The sequence below is a fragment of the Mus musculus genome, chromosome 19, assembly GCF_000001635.26.
Source record: "Mus musculus strain C57BL/6J chromosome 19, GRCm38.p6 C57BL/6J".
NCBI lineage: Eukaryota > Metazoa > Chordata > Mammalia > Rodentia > Muridae > Mus > Mus musculus.
Window position 1 is genome coordinate 33,121,546 of NC_000085.6, and position 18,168 is coordinate 33,139,713.

Below are 18,168 nucleotides of genomic sequence, written 5' to 3' on the forward strand. Positions count from 1 at the left end.
AGTTTGATGCCTGGTCAGCTACTCAAATCCTTTATATTTCCAATGAAGCACTAAGTGGAATGTTTTAAAAATTCACTTGCAAACATAACTTCAATTTTTTTAGGTCATTTTATTTTGAGGGAAAGATATTAGCTATGTGAAGAGAATAAAGGACAAAAGAAAGGATGCTTCTTTGTGTTGAAGTTTCATCCAACTTGATACTTACCTTCCAGCAGGAAGTGGGAGGTGCATAGCACTCAGGAAATAAGTAAGTGTCACATGTCTGGGGAAGCTGAAATGTGCACTATTCTTGAAGGCCCCTCCCCAGCTTCATAGATGTAACTGATGGGGAAGAAGACTCTTCCAGCGCTGGTGCAGAGAGCTTTCTTGGAGCTGTTAAGCTATTGTCTACAAGGCCTACAGAGATCTCCAGGGTTGATATTCCTGTTAGGAACTCCTTGGTTCATCAAGGAGGGCGTTGGTGCAGTTGTTAGTTTGGTCTGTTTGAAGTTCTCTTTCTTGAGTGACTAGTTGTGTGTACATGTGCGAGTATATGTGTGTGTGTGTGTAGGTCAAAGAACAATCTGTGGGAGTTAGCCCTTTCCTTTCACCATATGCGTTGCTAGGATGGGAATCAGGCAGCAAATATCTCTACTGCTGAGCTATCTTGCAGGGCTGACTTCTGGTTGCTGTGATTTCTGTGAAAGAAACTCAAGCTCTTTCTACTTAGCATCCTCGGGAAACTCAGTTCAACATGGGCATGTAGCAAACATGCCACGTGATCCCGACTATCAAGCGAATGGGAAACATTTTTCTGGTTGGTTTGATTTGAGAGAAAGTTTCTCACTTAAAAACAGAATGCACAAATTTCTGCTTTGGAGGAAAGAAGAAGACATTTCTTTGAAATCTCTTCCCTTGTCTGCTGTAGAACGAGACTTTGTGCCTGAGGTGGCCTCTGCTGTTGATGGACAAAGTGCTGTTCTAGGTGTTCTGGTGGTCTGCAAAGACTGAGCTGGGGGAGGAGAGTCACTATGAGGTTGTGGGGGTTGTTGTGAGGTGACAGAGCTTACTATGAAATTGTGGGGGGTCATTTGAGGTGATGGGGGGTCATTTGAGGTTGATGGGGGGTCACTATGAGGATGTGGGAGTCATTGTGAGGTGATGGGAACTATTGTAAGGTGACCAGGGTTAGCTACTATGATGCTGTCGGGGGTCACTGAGAATTGATGGAGTCACCATGAGGTGATGGGGTCACTATGGTGATGTGGTAACAATCATTTCCTCTCTTTGGCATGTGAAATTGGAGCCTATCTTTGATGAACGTCATCTTCACCACAACTACACAGAATTAAGCAATTGAGTGATTTTGATTGACGTGGAAGAGTCTTCACTTCCAACACTGTGGAAATCTCTGAGTCAAGTTGGGGATATCTAGTCCTGTTCTCTGGTGAGCAGATGCCTGTGTGGGCTTCATGGGTTGCACATCCAAGACTTGCGTCAAGGATGGAATCACCTGGTAAGGACAGTTTTCAGTTCGAGTAATCCCACTTTCAGTTCCCCATGAGCTACTCTCAGACAAATGCTGAGTGTCTCTGGCCTGGAGCGTGCCTCTCTAAGTCTCCAGGTGTGATATATCTGGGATGGCCCTCAAAGCCCCAGGGGCCACTGATGCTGAGCCAGCCTCTGATTTTTCTTCTCAGGGACAGAAAACTTCTGTGCTAGCAGACAAGAAAGCCCAGGATCATGCCTGTGTCCTTCAGTTCAGTAGATACTCAAGATCCCTGAGTGCCTAAGAGGAGTCAGCTTGTTTCATGTGGGGTTACTCACCCTATCCTGTTTCATTTCAACTTATGACAACTGGAGTCTCTCGTCTGAAGTCACACATGAGTTACATGTGGTTTGGATCTGGCCTGAGAAGGAGCCTCAACCAAACACTCAGCATTTTGGTCTGAGAAGAAGGTTGCATTATACTCTAAGTACCTGTTTCCTCAAGAAAGCATCTTAGTAGCTAAGCACAGCAGCACCTGCAGGTAATCCTAGCAATCTGAAGGATGAGGCTGGACCAAAAATTCTAGGTCTCAGCTTTCTAGTTCCACACCAGCCTGGGCTATAGGAGAACCTGTCTTAAAAACCAAAACCCATAGCAAAACATCCCACAAAATAAAATAAACAAAAACAGATTTCTTAGCAAATGAAACTATTTGTTCTTAGGAGCTCCTGTGCACTGCTGTCCCTCTGCCGAGGGACTCTAGAACACAGTTCACTGTGCTCTGCAATGCCTTTCAAAGAATGTGATGCAGTATGTCCTGGAGATGTGAGGAGTACTGCTCCAATCTCAACCCAGGAGGAAAGGAGGTGCCATTACAGCAGGGGTATTCACTGAGTCACATTCCCAAAAGTGTGTCTCTCCTAAGGCTACTCTTTGACCCAGTAGCTTTATGTCTTACTATTTGGGCCCAGGGAAAGCTGTTGGGCCTGAGCTTGAAGAAGGCCTAGATCCACAATGCATTTTATATACATAGTTTATAAGCTGCATCTTAGGTCCTTTATTTAATGTGGCTTTTATGAACTTTCTCCTGGGTCTGATTTTAAGTCAAGAAGTTGCTTTGGTACATTTCTTGCATTTTTTTGGGGGGGGGGTTATAATTTTAAATGTAAAGAAAACAAAATAAAATAAAAATAACCAAATGTTTCCAGAAATTCTACTGGGCTGCACTTTGAACATCATATGTTACCAGGTGAGTTGGGGCCCCCTTTCTGGGCTTATCAGTCTTGTTGGTAAAAGTATTTAAAAACAGACTCAGAAGGAGGCTCACGGCCTTGTTTGGAGATGGAAAGAAAACAACAGAGGACACGGGCTGTAAATCTTGGCAGTAGCTAAGAAAGGAGGAGAGAGGAAGCCATGGGTTGGAGCTAGGATGGAATGTTCAACAATGGAGAGCATCACACAGCTGCATGGCTGCAAGCAGCTCTAGCTTCAGAGAAAGAGCAAGGAAAGGCCACAGTGCAAGGAAAACATGCACAGGCCTATAACCAAAGAGAGGACAGGAGAAGACATGCTCTTCTGAGCTGGGACAGAAAAGGGACCCTGCTTAACAAAGCTGCGTGCCTGCAGCTCCTTAAGTGGCCACGATGAGGGTGGAGTTTCTGGGAGAGAAAGGCATTATATTGTTAAGGGGATAATTATTGCTCTCCTACCTTTAGCATGGCTTATGTGAACCAGCCTTCCTGAGAGGCGGTCTCTTGGCTAGGTGATTGACAGGCCTAGTTGGATTACTTCTTAAGGGAGGAGACAGTTGCACAAAATGTTCTAATCTTTGGAGAGAGCAGAACATAATGTTTCCACCCAGGGCCGGAGGTGGATTCCATTAGTGAGACATCCATCCTCAGTGGCATTTTAAGGCCCCTTCAACACAGACATCCCGGCTTAACTTTCATCTAAAGTTCTTGTTTGGTCACTTCTACATCTTTGGTCTTTTTCAATCTATCCATTTGTTTGTCTGACTTTCTGTACGTCTAACTGTTTTACTTTAGAACCATCAGATAGTTACTTCTGGACAGAATTTAAGTTTCTTATTAAATTCTGTGACAGTTCAAAGAAAAGAGTCCATTTTCCCTCCTTTTTAAAATTCAGGATGTATTGTGAAGCCCCTAGACCCAAGTTAGCAAATGGTGGGTAGACCAATTTCCAGTGATTCTATCCCCCTCCTTCATCCAAGCCCTGGCATCCACACTGCTGACCCTGATTTTGTATCATACAGCCAGGTTGCCTTTAGACCAGTGAGTATCATGATCACTCGGACCTTCCCACTGTCAGCAACCTTAAAAGTCTGATCAAGGAAGTCTCTGAATTCCGTAGTTGGTGTGTGTGTATGTGTGTGTGTGTGTGTGTGTGTGTGTGTGTGTGTGAGAGAGAGAGAGAGAGAGAGAGAGAGAGAGAGAGAGAGAGAGAGAGAGAGAGTGAGAGAGAGAGAGAGAGAATGAAACCCCAGCTTTGGCCATGAACTTCTTCTGCAAGGGTGGCTGGGCTTCATAACCCAGGAGCCTCTACTCTGTCCTCCTCTCTGGATGCTGTGGCCCAGCCAAGGATGGAAGCACAGTTGGAATGGCCTTTTCTCACTACTACATTTTCTCACACTACATTGGAAAGTTTTGCCTGAAATTTTTTTTTTTCTTGTCTAGGACCATGATACCTGAGTGCTCTCAATCTTACCCAAACCCAGTATCAGGTTCAAAAGTGTTTCTCCTGCTTCTGATCTTCATCTTGCCTCCCAGGGCATTTTAATTGTACATTACATGCACTTTATAGTTTTAAAATATCCTTTCATTGAAATAAATTAAACTTTCTCCCTCCAACCTCTCCTACGAGCATGCACTCTCCTATGCTTTTAGAGTAAAGAGCATATAATGGTGTATTATGAATTACTCTGAACACTATAAGAAATAAGCATGTTTTGAAAGGGCATTTTAAATGATTGCATTACATTTTGTTGCTCTGATCTACCACAACTATTTCCCATTGGTGGTGTTTAGGTGAGTCCCAGTTTTTCTTTATTATGACTTGTTCTTAGTTATGTTGTAGATAAATCGTTGTCTTTTAAATTTTAATTGATTCTTCTCTCATATATTACATCCCAACCTCAGTTTCTCCTCCCCCCTCCCCCCACCCCCTACCCACTTCTTCTCCATTTCTTTTTCAGAAAAGGGCAGGCCTCCCATGGATCTCAACTATGCATACCAAGCTATAGTAAGACCAGGCACCTCCCCCTCATATTAAGGCTGGAAGAGGCAACTCAGTCCGAGGAATAGGGTCCCAAAAGAGACAAAAGAGTCAAAGACAGCCCTGCTCCCACTGTTAGTCCCATATTATTATGGTCAAAGCTACACAACCATAGCATGATGTACAGAGGGTGTAGGTCAGACCCCTGCAGGTTTCCTGGTTGTTGTCCCAGTCTCTGTGAGCCCCTGTGAGCTAAATTTTGTTGACCCTGAGAGTTTTCTTGTGGTATCTTTGACTCCTCTGTCTCCTACAATCCTTCCTAACCCCCTCGACAACCCCCACCTGCTTCAGCAGGATTTCCCAAGCTCTGCCGAATGTTTAACTGTCGGTCTCTGCATCTGTTTGTATCAGTTGCTGGTCTATCCTTACTTTTACAAAAGATTTCTTAAGATATAACAGTAATGAATTAAAAGTTATTCTTTTAAAGTATGCATTGACAACTCAAGATGCAGAAATGTTGGGAACCGTTCCACTTTCACTAGGATTTTCTTCAATTCTTTATAGCATTTCATGGTTTTAAAAAGTTATCAATTTGGTATGCTGAAACTTGCATAATATTGTGGTTTCTTATTTACATGTTTTTGTTTACTCATGACCCAGACCAAAATTTTAAAACCATGCGAGTGCGCACGCACGCACGCACGCACACACACACACACACACACACACACACACACTCACACACACAAACACCACAGGCACAAACACACACCACACAGGCACACACACACACATACACAGTCGTATACACATATGTATACAATTTCATAACTCCCAAGACAAAACATGTTTCTATATATTTGTGTATCTGTATAGTTACTGCAATGTTTTAATATTTAACTATTCTTACTAAATGAGATACCAAGAGGAAAAGAAATAGGGTGAGTGTAACTCTTCAGCAGGAGGGCTCATCCTTGCTGATTTATAATGCAATGTTCTTCCTTTTAAGCACAAGTAATATGTTGTTAGAATAAAAAAAATCACAATTTTTAAAGACAAATAGTTTGCAAATTTTCTTCAAATAACTTTGTACACAGTTCTTTTGTTTCTCATTGGTTTTATACTGTTCCTCCATCACAGGGAGTACTATATTAGAGATAATGGTTCTATGGATTTGTGTCAACTCTTGAGCCAACTGTAAACTGATGTATTTAGCTTGTCTTTACAGTGGACCAAAACTACATGCTTATTACCTTATTATTGTTTTAACCTGTTAATAATTTCTAGATTGACTTAGAATTATGTTTTGGGGTTAGAAGAAAGCCCACCATAGAATTCCATATATACTTTCCTAGGTTATTCCTAGTTAGATTACGGGGTTTTTTTTGTTGACATTATTTGCAAGATTTATTCATTTGTGTTGTTTTTTAGAGCATGTAGAAAACCATGGGTTATTGAATATAATAGCTCACCTTCTTTATTCACTTCTCATTAGCCTAGCAGTGAAATATCTTGAGTCTTCCAAATCTAATTATATGGACCACAAGGATCATTTTGCCTTTTCTTTCCAGCATCTGTCCATCTTAAGTATTTTCCAGGTCTCAGTATAGGACACACAAGTTTGGAGGCTCTACCTTCTCTGTGATGCTCTTGATCTTCTCTTAGCTGTGATGCTTGCTATAGTTCATAATCATCTTTGTCTTCTAAGGCAATTCATCTTTTCTAAAAATTTCACAAGGTTTTATGAATAACAAAGTGAAATTTCATAATTTCAGGACCTATTGAAATAATTATAGACCATTATAATTTCAACTATCAATACTGATTCTTTTAGCTCTTTCTTATACTATGTAGTAGAGTTATTCATCCAAGATGAACAACTGGTCTCAACTGAGTGACACTTTCCTCCTCTGTAACATGTCCACTAAGTTCCCAATTTCTTTTTTCTTTGGAATTTATTTATTTTTATTTATTTCTTTATGTTCATTGGTGTTTTGTCTGCATGTAGGTCCGTGTGAATGTTGTTGGAGTTAAAGACCATTGTGAGCTACCATGTGGGTGCTGGGAATTGAACTTGGGTCCTTTGGTAGAGTAGCCAGTGCTCTTAACCACTGAGTCATCTCTCCAGCCCTACTAATTTCTTATTTTCTAGCAGGATTTTCGTTTGCAGGAAATGATCTGATTATTTCACGAAAGGATAAGTATACTTTCTATCGTGTTTAAAATACATGGTATAAAGCTGCATTGGCAATTGTGTCAGGCCTAACACTTTTAGGACAACTCTTTAAGTGAAAGAATATGAAAAATACAATATCATCCAATGAATTTTGATTGCACACTGCTAGATGAACACCAGCAGCAGAATATGCCACCAAAAGCAGTGCTGATGAAAGTTTACCAGGAAAGCCTGGGTCCCCTGCCCTCCTTTCTCTCTGGCACACACACCAAGGACACAGGCAAAGCCTGCTTTGAGTATTCTGTGCCAAGGACAGCTTCTAAAAATGAGGTATGCTCACTTTCAATCATTTGGCCCTTTAACACCTATTTATTGAAGGGCCTAATGTGCTACAGGTCAGCTAGCTTTAATGATGGATGTCAGCTAAGCCAGATGTGATATTTGCCTTTGTAGCGCTTAGTTACAATGCTCATTTTAAAAATATTTATTTTTCAACTTGTCATGTGTGTGTTTGTGTGTTACATATGTGTACAATTGTGCATGTCATTGTGCATGTGTGTCAGAAGGCAATGTTAGGTTTTTTTTTGCCTCAATGACTTCACCTAATTTTTTAATGGAAACTGAAACTCACCATTGGCTAGACTGGTTGACTAGCAAGCCCTAGGGATGTTCCTGGTTTTTGTTTTGTTTGTTTTGTTTTTGTTTTTTCAATTTCATTTATGTTTCATTACTGTATTTACAAGCTTACCGCCCCCTTCTTGTCTCTTTGACTCCTCTCACATTCCTGATTCCCTCTCCAATCTCAAATTTACTGCCTCTTTTCTTTACACATACACACCCACACCAGTGCATGCACACATGAGTAAATAGATACATACAATATGCTAAGTCCATTACAAGTTTTTAGGGCTAACTACATGACATCAGAGATACCCACTAATTAGAGGGTACCCCGTTTTCTTTTTTTTTATAATCTTTATTTTTTTAATTAGGTATTTATTTCATTTACATTTCAAATGCTATCCCAAAAGTCCCCCACAAGCTCTCCCACCCACTCCCCCACCCACTCACTCCCACTTCTTGGCCCCGGCATTCCCCTGTACTGGGGCATATAAAGTTTGCACAACCAATGGGCCTCTCTTTCCACTGATGGCTGACTAGGCCATCTTCTGATACATATGCAGCTAGATAGAGCTCTGGGCGGGGGGGGGGGGGGAGAGTACTGGTTAGGGGTACCCTGTTTTTTATGCAGGTTCTGGGCATTGAACTTAAGTTTTTGTCTTTGTATGGCAAGTACTTAATTTATCTGGTCAACTTTCTTAAAAGTTAGCTTCTCATTTCTTTGCTGCCTCAATTACAAAGCCCGGTGTTGTATCCTAACTGCTGATGTTGCATAGCCTTTGACTTTTCATTTAATGTGTGTCAGGTGCTATTCAGGGCACTGAAGAATCCAAGGTGAAGGTAAAAGACAAAAATATGTTTCTATAGAGTGTAATACATTTGAGTGAAGTGCCAATTCCTTGTATTTAAAAAACCCATTTGATTTCATTGTGCTGTCTAAACTCATAAGTAACAAAAACAGGAAAAAAAAACCGAATCATTTTATAATGATCTTAACTTAATAGATGGCACAGTATAGGATAGTTAAGAATTACCTCAACTGAAATTCCCCAGGTAACTCAATTATTTGTATTTTAAATAAACATCAGTATATACAACCCCAGATTTTCAAGTAGATCATAAAGCAGACTCAGCAGGTTTCTGTACCCAGGTGCAATTTTCTGCTCAATTTTCTTGCTTCTTTTGCAGAAATCTTCAACTCGTAAGCGGCAAGGAATGGTCTGAAGTACCCATGTTTACTTTACTCAGGGGGAGAGCAGCTTTGGGCGTTCTCTCCTCTCGCAAGGATGGACTTTTAGCTCACTGTAAGGGCTTTCTGAAACCAAATCTCTCCCTCCCTTATTCTTCTCCCACTCCTTTCCCTTCCCCATTCCTTCCTGCCTCCTCCTTCCCTCCCTTCCTCCCCCCTCCTTTCTTCCCTTTCTCGATCCTCTCCCACTCCTTCCCTTCTCTTTTCCCTTGTCTCTTTCCTTTTCAATAAACGTTTTTTAAAGAAAAGCCACTTGGAAACTAGTCTTACAATGCTATCTATGTACAGTAACCCATGAGTTCTACAGATATACAGCTGGCTCCTAGTTGAGTCTTAGCTAGGTATGGCTACAGTGATGGACACGAAAGGAGACTCTTTTCCTAAGTCACACCTCACTGATAATGATGATGATGATGGTAATAATAATAATAACTGACATTTACTGGGGGTCTTCTATGAATAGAACATAATGCTAAATATTTTATAGCATATGTCATAACCCTAGAACAATGCCTACAATTAGTATCTGCATTTTATAGATAAAATGATAAGGCATAAAGAATTGGCCTTGGATCATACCTCTAGGAAGCAGCAGTCTCACAAAACCACTATGAACTGAAAGCTCTTACAACTGAAGACTAGGGAGAGCACGTGATTCTGTCCACTTAGCCACGTGTCCCTTGTCAAGGTTTTGGTATTTCTAAAATCAAGTACACAATCTTCAATGCAACTCACATGCACAGTGCTTTGCATTCAGTAAAGAAAAAGACAGTCTGTTGCAGAGAAGGCTCCGATTTTGTATCACTCTTGCTGTTGACCCTACCTGGTTCCTTTCCAAGGACCGTGTTGGCAGATTTTTGGCCAATCAGGTTGTCAACTTACAGGTGCTAAAAGGAAAAGAGCAGGAAAGGGATGTTTCTCTTTAAATTTAATTTAAATTTAATTTTATCATTATTATTATATTATTATTATTATTATTATTATTATTATTATTATTTTAATTTAAATTTAATTTTATCATTAAAAAACTTTTGTGTATGTGGGTGTCAACCTGTGCCTTTGTGCCCAGTGCCCTCAGAGGCCACAAGGTGGTGTTGGATCTCCTGGCGCTGGAGTTACAGATGATTGTGAATCTCTCAATGTGAGCGCTGAGAATCAAACTCAGGCCCTCTGGAAGAGCAGTATGTGCCCTTAACCAGTGAGCCATCTCTTCATGAAGGTTTTGATGCAGCCTGCCAGAATACTTCAGTTTCTGAGCTCTACCATTGCTTGCCATGGTGGTTTGTATGAGATGTCCCCCATCGGCTTGGGCATTTGAATACTTGATGCTCAGTGGTGTTATTTAGATAGGTTATGTTTAGAATATGTGGAGGAAGTATCTCACTGGGACCAGCTATGAGATTTTATCTTAGTTACTGTCCTATTGTTGTAAAGAGACACCATGACCAAGGCAACTTATATGAGAAACCACTTGACTGGGGCTTGCTTACTGTTCTAGAAGGTGAGTCCAGGATCATCATGGTGTGGGGCATGACAGCAGGCAGACTATAATGGTGGTGGAACAATAGCTCAGGACTTGAACTTGACCTTCAAGATGGGAGGAGAGAGAGAGAGAGAGAAAGAGAGAGAGAGAGAGAGAGAGAGAGAGAGAGAGAGAGAGAGAGAGAGAGAGAAACTGGGTGTGGTGTGAGCTTTTGAAATCTCCAAGCCCATCTCCAGTGACACACCTCCTAATCCTTCCTAAACAGCACACCAACAGGCAATCAGCCGTTCAAATACGTGAGCCTGTGATGCCCATCCCATTCAAACCACTCCAGGTTTCAAAAGCCACGAGATAATCCCAGTTTACTTCCTTTTTTTTTTTTTTGGTTTTTCAAGACAGGGTTTCTCTGTATAGTCCTGGCTGCCCTGTCCTTGCAGTTTAAGACAAAGCCCTCAGCTCCTGGCTCCAACCACCATGCCTCTGCTCTGACATCATCGACTCGAACACTCTGCATCTGTGAGGCTAACAATCTTTTTCTTCTAAAAGTTGATCTACATGTGCTTTATCACAGAAATATAAAAGTTACTAAAACATTTGCTATTCATGCACACATACCTAAACAGCTGCCTTTCTATGTCTCAGGTAAAAGCCGAGAAAAATCAACATTCACAGCCTTTGGGACACAGCAAGGACCTACTCGACTCTCCTTCCCCTGTCCGTCCTTTATCAGGTACATACCATTGACTCAGTCTTCACAGCAAATGGAGTCTAGTGAGATTTAGTAATTGCCTCAAGGTCATACAGTGAGGAATGAAATCCTTTCAATCATTACAACATGGATCTCACTCCAGGGGATGTTATAGGCTGGCCTGAAAGGATTTTCTGCGTAGCATAGGATCAAGGAGGAATGGATCCATGTGTGGATCTGAGATAAATCGGGTCACTCTGGCTTCCTATCTATTATGTGATCTTCCCCCGCTCCCTGCATTATCGTCCCTCCTTATGCCGTGAGACTCACAGAAGCTGATAACAAGCTTCCAGAGCTGTGGACAGAAGAAATTGCTTTTCTCTATAGAGCATCTAGCCTCAAGTATTTCAGATAGCACCAGAAATCTAATGAACGGCACCTTTGCCTTTGCCCTAAATCTTACCCCTTGGGTTTTGCTTTCCCCAGATAGACTCTTAGAGTGGGGACTGATATTATATCACAAGCATTCACTATAGACCTGGCTACACTTTTGCACATGTATGCCAGGAAACACAAGCCACTAGTGTAAAGAGATCACATAGTTTTTCAGGCTATTAGCCCTGAGGTCACTGAAAGCTACAGACAGTTTTTAAAGTTTTGCGTTAGATTTTGCTTGGCTTTTGGAAATCAGAAACTAGAGCGGATGAATAGTAACATCAGATATTTTAAATTTTAGAAACAACGGTAACAGCCGACACAACAATCCTGCTGTGCTAAAACACAATGGATCTCAAGTGTGGGTCACAATGATACTGGATTTACACGCGGAAATTATCAGCAAAGAGTAGGAGAAACGACTGGAAAGGAAGAAAGAGAAGAAGGCAGAAGAGAAGAGAATGAAGTAAGGGGGACAAAAAGACAAGAGACACATTGACAGAAGGAAGAACAGACAAGAGGTGAGGTATGCACTCCTGAATGGTAGTAAATCAGTGTCATTAGGATGCAGCTATTCCCATAGCAAGTGTCCTCCTGAGCCCCACCCCCTCCTCTCACCAGAAATTGATAAACCAGCCAGTGGAGTACTAATTACTTAGCTAGTACTTCTGGGATTTTATTCCATACCAGACCCCCATACATAGCATGCCGGGATTAGCGTTAGCTCTCTGAAATGAAGCTGCAGTAAGAGGACCACATGGTGTGGACTGTACCCCGACGACTATTTCAGCCAGCTGTAATTGTCATGTTCATCTGGAAGCTGAGTGGTTCCAGTAATAGAAATGGGTCACGGGAAGTGTGCGTTATTGTCCTGGCATGTCATTATATGACCTTGGTTGGCTGATCTCTAGGCCTTGGTTTCTTTATTTGTTAAATGTGGACAAGAATTTCCTGTCCTGATTATTTCACAGGGGCATTGGGAAGATGAAGCATGGAAGGATAAACCCTCTCGTACTGTGATAAGGATGAAATGCCAGAAGAACCTAAAGCTGGCCTTATGCTTTTTCATTTAACAAGGTGGTGGGTAGGTGGGGCAGGGGGGTTGGTAGGATGGCATTATGTGCAGAAGGCTTGGTGACTCAAAGCAGTATCCTTTTTCTCACCAGTAATATCTGGTCTGGGATTATTACTGCTTTCTTGGTGATTTTAGGCATTCCCTTCTCCTTCAGAAATGCCAAAGGAGCAAACACTATTCTGCGGCTGTAATTTGTCACCCTTGCAGCCTGAGCAAGATGCAGACAGTTCAGTAATTAAGCTTTTCAACGTGCATCATAAAGTTTTATTCTGGCAAAAGCTATATTTATCAGCTAACAAGTATTAAATCACCCTACTGCTCAAGTCGTTTCTCACTTGAATATGCTCCTTTCAAAACACAGCAGCTTTCCCTGGCTGGCTTGACTAATAAAAGTCCTTACTTGGAAATACGGTGGTGATGTGTGGTCTTGCGAAGTAGAAATACATCCGAACACTGTTCTAAGCCTGGCTGACTCCCATCTTCTGAGGGGGTAATGGTGGACATCTTTGCCCTGCGGTCTTTTATAGCATTCTTCCAATAGCTACTAGGACATGGATTTCCTTAGCTATTTCTTTTCTAAAGGGAAAGAAGCAGGTTGAAGTTCAAATGCGGCAGACATCTTCAGCACGATTGAAACAGTGAGGTGACAATGAACTCTTTATTGGGGAGGATGGAGTCTCTGCTCATGTTGTAACGTCTTAACAAACGTACAGAAGTCATGGGATAATATGCATAGAATGAAGAGCTATGAAATGTCTTAGGAATGTCTTGCAAGAATGATTCTATAACTAATGTATTTTCCTCTTTACAGGTTTTCCCTCCCTTGTAGGACATAAGTATTCCATGGTTCATAAAGGTTCAGGACATTTTCTGTCCAATGACTTCAGATGTATATCTGTTTAAAACAAAATAGTAAAGACAGTTGAATGGATTTTTCGGTATTTCAAGAAAAAATAAAGACAAATATGTATCAAACATGGACCAGAATCATGCAATAAATCAATTTTCATTATTTTATATCAGAAACTACATTTTCTTTTTCCTATCTACGCTTTCAAATGAAGCAACATTAGCCGTATGCAGGCATTTCTGTATTTTAGTTTTGCCCATTTATTGATAAAAGGCAAGATATCCTCACATGCCAGAAGAACAGATCCTAACTTGTTGATAAACCAGAAAGCTCTGTCAGTGCTTGTATAGGTATGCATGTGACATACCTACATACAAGCAGATGAATGTAATTTAAACACTACCAAGGGACAAACACCTTGGATAAATGTTTCCTAGTTTAGAAGCTGAGACAATTATTTCTTTGCTTTTGAAATGAAATAGGAGCTGGAGGTAGTTCAGGAGGTAGAGTACTTGTCTAGCATACAAAAAGCCTAGCCCAGCATCACATGAACAGGGCATGGTGGTTTGAAGGAGAATGGCCCCCATATACTTGAGTGGAATGGGACATGCACTTGAGTGTTTGCTTCCTGGTTGGTGGAACTGTTTGGAAGGACCAGGAAGTGTGGCCTTATTGGAGGAGGTCTGCCAACTCGTGGGTTTTGAGGTTTCAAAAGTCCATGTCATTTCCAGTTAGCTCTCTCTACTGTTTGGTTTTGCCTCACGATGTAAGCTTTTAGATATTGCCCCAGTGCCATGTCTGCCCGCCTGCTGCCAAGCTTCCTGCCATGCTGGTCATGGACTCATCCTCTGAAACTGTTAGCTCCAATAAACTACTCTTTTTGTCTGCAAGTTGTCTTGTTCATGCTGTTTCAATACAGCAATAGGAAAGTAACCAAGACAGTAGTACACACATGTAATCCCAGCATTTAAGAGGTACATGCAGGAGGATCATAAACTCAAGGCCATCTTTTGTTAATAGCAAATTTGAGGCCAGCCTTAAATCTTTTAAAAAGTTATTTAAAAATTAAAATTTCATCATGTTCATCATCATCACCACCACCACCATCATCATCATTAAAAATAAAATTACACAACTTCTCCCTTTCCCTCTCCTCCCTCCAACCCTCCCTTATCCAATCTCTACTCTTAATTTCATGGTCTCTTTTTCTTTGATTATTATTGTTACATGTATGGATAGATACATACATAAAATTTGCTGAGTCTGTTTAGTATTTCTTTCTGCATGTGATCTCAGAGCTGACCACTTGGTACTGATAAATGGATAGGAGGTTTCTCCCTGGGAAATACCAATTTCCCCTCTCTCAGCATTCCTTAGTTGCCCACAGTTCAGTGTTCAGGGTGAGGCTCCATGGGATTTCCCCTAACATGTCTATTGGTGTCCTTGTTCAGGTCTCGTTTAGATAGTCACACTGAGATATCATGGGTGTATCTTCCCTGTTATTTCTAGGAGACACAATTTCACAGCAGATTTCCTGGTCCTTTGGCACTTACAACCTTTCTGCTCCCTCTGCCAAGATGTTCTCTGAGCATACAGTAGTTGCATTGTAGTTTTATCCACTGGGGCTAGGTAGCTAATGATCAGTTGTTCTTTGCATTTGGCCAGTTGTGGTTTTCAGTGGTCTCCATCTGACAAAGAGAGACTTCTTTGATGAGGGATAATATAGTTTAGATGAAGTTATGCTATTTAGGCAGACAATGCTACTACAACAACCATAGACTAACAAAAACCACCACTAGCCATGGGAAAAAAAAAACCCCATTTGAATTGTTGGCCAGAGGAATCCAAGAGATATCTCTAAAGAGTATATCCTATTGCTTTTGCCCTTTGCTGCCTCTGGAGATTGAAGGTAAGACTCTATTGTTGGAGACACTATGCACTTTGGAAGCAGGGCACAGAAGAAAAGGGCTGGGTCTGACTGAAAGCCTCCTCTCTGAGACTAGTTTCCACAATACTGAAAGGTGCTATGCAAGCTGGCTAACAAGAGAGGGAAGGAATCAATAGTCCTATTTGTTTGTGATACCTATGAGCAGAACAATGAACCAGCATGGCAAGATATCTCCAAAGCTGCAATAGTGGCACTTATATTTTGGTAGTAACCAACTGCTGTCTAATATGACTCAAACCTTCTCAGCAAGATGAAAATCATGTCTAATACTGGAAACCTAGCCAACTCCCCCAAGGCTCATGAGATTATAGATTTTACAGAAGAACCAACTACTGTCACTTTACCAAACTAGCATGAGTATTAGCTAGTATTATTATTAACAGTATTAGCAACATTTATTCTTACACCCATATAATCTTTTTTTAAAAGACAAAATAGCATTATTTTGCTTTCCAAATTAACAACACATAGCTTGCTTGGAAATCTGAGGTTTAATTTCTCTCAAGCCAGCAATGATGGGACCAACTACTAAAGTATATAGGTGACATGCCAAACTGCTAAGTTAGCAAATTTCAAGTGATTTGAAATGAACCTATTTTCTTTTTAGGAGAATTTTTGTTGAACAACAGAAAATTCATTACCTATGACATAGTCCAAGTGTCATAACAGACAGCGCCAGCCACAGGGTACCTGGTGTTAAAGATTGATAGACTTCCTCTCAGTTTCTATTTAACTTTTATCTCACATACGAAGACTGGAATTTGGTTTAAGGGCAAAAAGCATTGTGTGACTTGGAAGATGAAGATGATTCATGTCATTTTCTGACAAACTACAGGGGGTCCCGTTGTGGGTCAATCAGTTCTTCAAACTGTAGTCTATGTGACCCAGAGCTTCGGAAAGTAAATGAGAAGCTAAAATTATCCCATGTGAGAAATCTTGCGGTCCAATAATACATGTGAGGCTATAAAACGACATTTGGTAGTAACTGTTATTTATTTAGAACTGAAGTTTTCAAAAGGATAATAAAGATTTTCCATGAATGAGAACTTTGGTTTAGTATAATTCTGGGCTTGGGTTATTTGTGACTTAGAAGCACCATTTTTCTCCAATAAGGATTAGTAATAAAGTCAGAAAAGTGAGGAAGAAATATAGCCTAAGAAGTTATCACTTTACTATGGGTGGTAGCTATCAAAATTATAACATTGTTTTTATATTTCATATTAAAAATAACAGTAAGTGAAGACATTTTCCAAAGTAATTTCTCTTCACAGAAAGGAAAATAGAACAATTAATAACAGAGGATTGTGAAAACAAAAATCCTAAAGTAAATGTAGAGAACAAGAACACAGACACTAAATATAACGCTTTAAAACTTTCATGACACTCAGGGCAGAGGAGATGCAGCCATTGAAGTTGGAGTGAGTAAATCCATCCCCTCCGCACACCAGGAAAGGCTTGAGATGAAGAGTCATCTGACCAGGTCTGTCGGAAACTGAGCTTGTAACCTGGAAAAGCAAAAATAAAGAAAAAATTGTAGTTGACATTCAGCCATGGTAATGCCCACCAGGCTTTTGCTACCTGGAGAAATTAAAATTTTATGTGTGGAAAAACTTGGAATATCCCAAAGGTTCCCCCTTGTCAAAATATTTGCATATATTCAATTATCAAATAACTGGAAATACACTGATTTTCTAGATTTGTAGATGCTATGGCTTGAATTCTTATCTACCATCTCCAAATTCATATGTGCACTCGTATGCTGGATAGTTTTATGTCAACTTGACACAAGATAAAGTCATCTGAGAGGAGAAAAACTCAATTAACAATAACCTGGGCTCATATGACAGAGACATGGGATAAGGGAGGCACCCAAGAATCACTGGGGATGAGCTTAGCTGTGACTCACAAGTGCTGTTATTCACAAATGGGGATAATGAACCTGAAGAGGCCACCTCCTGTAGCCAGGCAGGAACCCCAGTAGAGCTATAGGGAAACCAATCCACCCATAAAATTTTCAACCAAAATTTATCCTGTCTAGAAGAATACAGGGATTGAGGTTGGAGGACAGACCGAGGGAATGGCCAACCAATGACCAGCTCAACTTGAGACCCATCCTATGGGCAAGCACCCATCCCGGATAGTATTAATGATTCTTTGTTATGCTTGCAGACAAGAGTCTTGCATGGCTGTCCTCTGAGAGGCTCCACCCAGCAGCTGACTCAGACAGATGCAGACACCCACAGCCAAACAGTGGATGGAGCTTGGGGACTCTATGGAAGAATAGGGGGAAGGATTGTGAGGCCTGAAGGGGATAGGAACTCCACAGGCAGACCAACAGAGTCAATTAGCCTAGACCCTTGGGGCTCTCACAGACTGAACCACCAACTAAAGAGTATACATGGGCTGAACCTAGGCCTCCATGCTCACATGTAGCAAATGTGCAGCATGACCTTCATGTGGGTCCTGAATGACTGGAGCAGGGGCTATCCCAAAAGCTGTTGCCTGTCTGTGGAATATGTTCTTCTAGCCAGACTGCTTTGTCTGGCCTCAGTGGGAGAGGATGGGCCTAGCCCCACAGAGACTAGAAGTGCCAGGGTTGAGGGATACCCAGGGGGCTCTCATCTGCTCAGAGGAGAAGGGAATAGGAGGAAGGATCATGGGAAGGCATGACTGGGATACAGGCAGTGATCAGGATGTAAAGTGAATAAGTAGCAACAAACAAACAAACAAACAAACAAGCAAACAAACAAGAAATGACTTGGGGGCCCACAGAGACTGAACAGCCAAGCAGAGGACATGTGTGGGACGGACCTTGGCCCTTATCATGTATATAAAAGTTGTGCAGCTCGGTCTTCATGGGGGAATTCTAACAGCAGGAGCAGGGGCTATATCTGACTCTGTTGCCTGCTTTGCTTTGCCACAACAGAAGATGCACCTATTCCTA

The 18,168-nt window shown here is 41.2% G+C and overlaps 1 long non-coding RNA gene and 1 pseudogene across 3 annotated transcripts in view; one reads left to right on the forward strand and one right to left on the reverse strand.

The window, feature by feature from the left end:
- The first annotated feature begins 853 nt into the window (after nucleotides 1-853).
- Nucleotides 854-11,845, forward strand: Gm29946. 2 transcript variants are annotated; one of them, XR_386660.3, is made up of 5 exons: nucleotides 1,116-1,495; nucleotides 1,680-2,009; nucleotides 8,685-8,800; nucleotides 10,871-10,958; nucleotides 11,653-11,845. It is a non-coding gene; the product is annotated as a predicted gene, 29946 (long non-coding RNA). The 2 variants fall into 2 exon arrangements; XR_877820.2 differs by lacking the exons at nucleotides 10,871-10,958; nucleotides 11,653-11,845 and having other exon boundaries at nucleotides 854-1,495; nucleotides 8,685-9,005.
- Nucleotides 11,846-16,194: 4,349 nt separating this feature from the next.
- Nucleotides 16,195-18,168, reverse strand: part of Rnls (renalase, FAD-dependent amine oxidase) — a 254,556-nt pseudogene continuing 252,582 nt past the window's right edge. Inside the window, exon 7 of the transcript NR_160911.1 lies at nucleotides 16,195-16,729. The product of NR_160911.1 is annotated as a renalase, FAD-dependent amine oxidase, transcript variant 1, non-coding (transcript). The remainder of the gene's footprint in view (nucleotides 16,730-18,168) is intronic.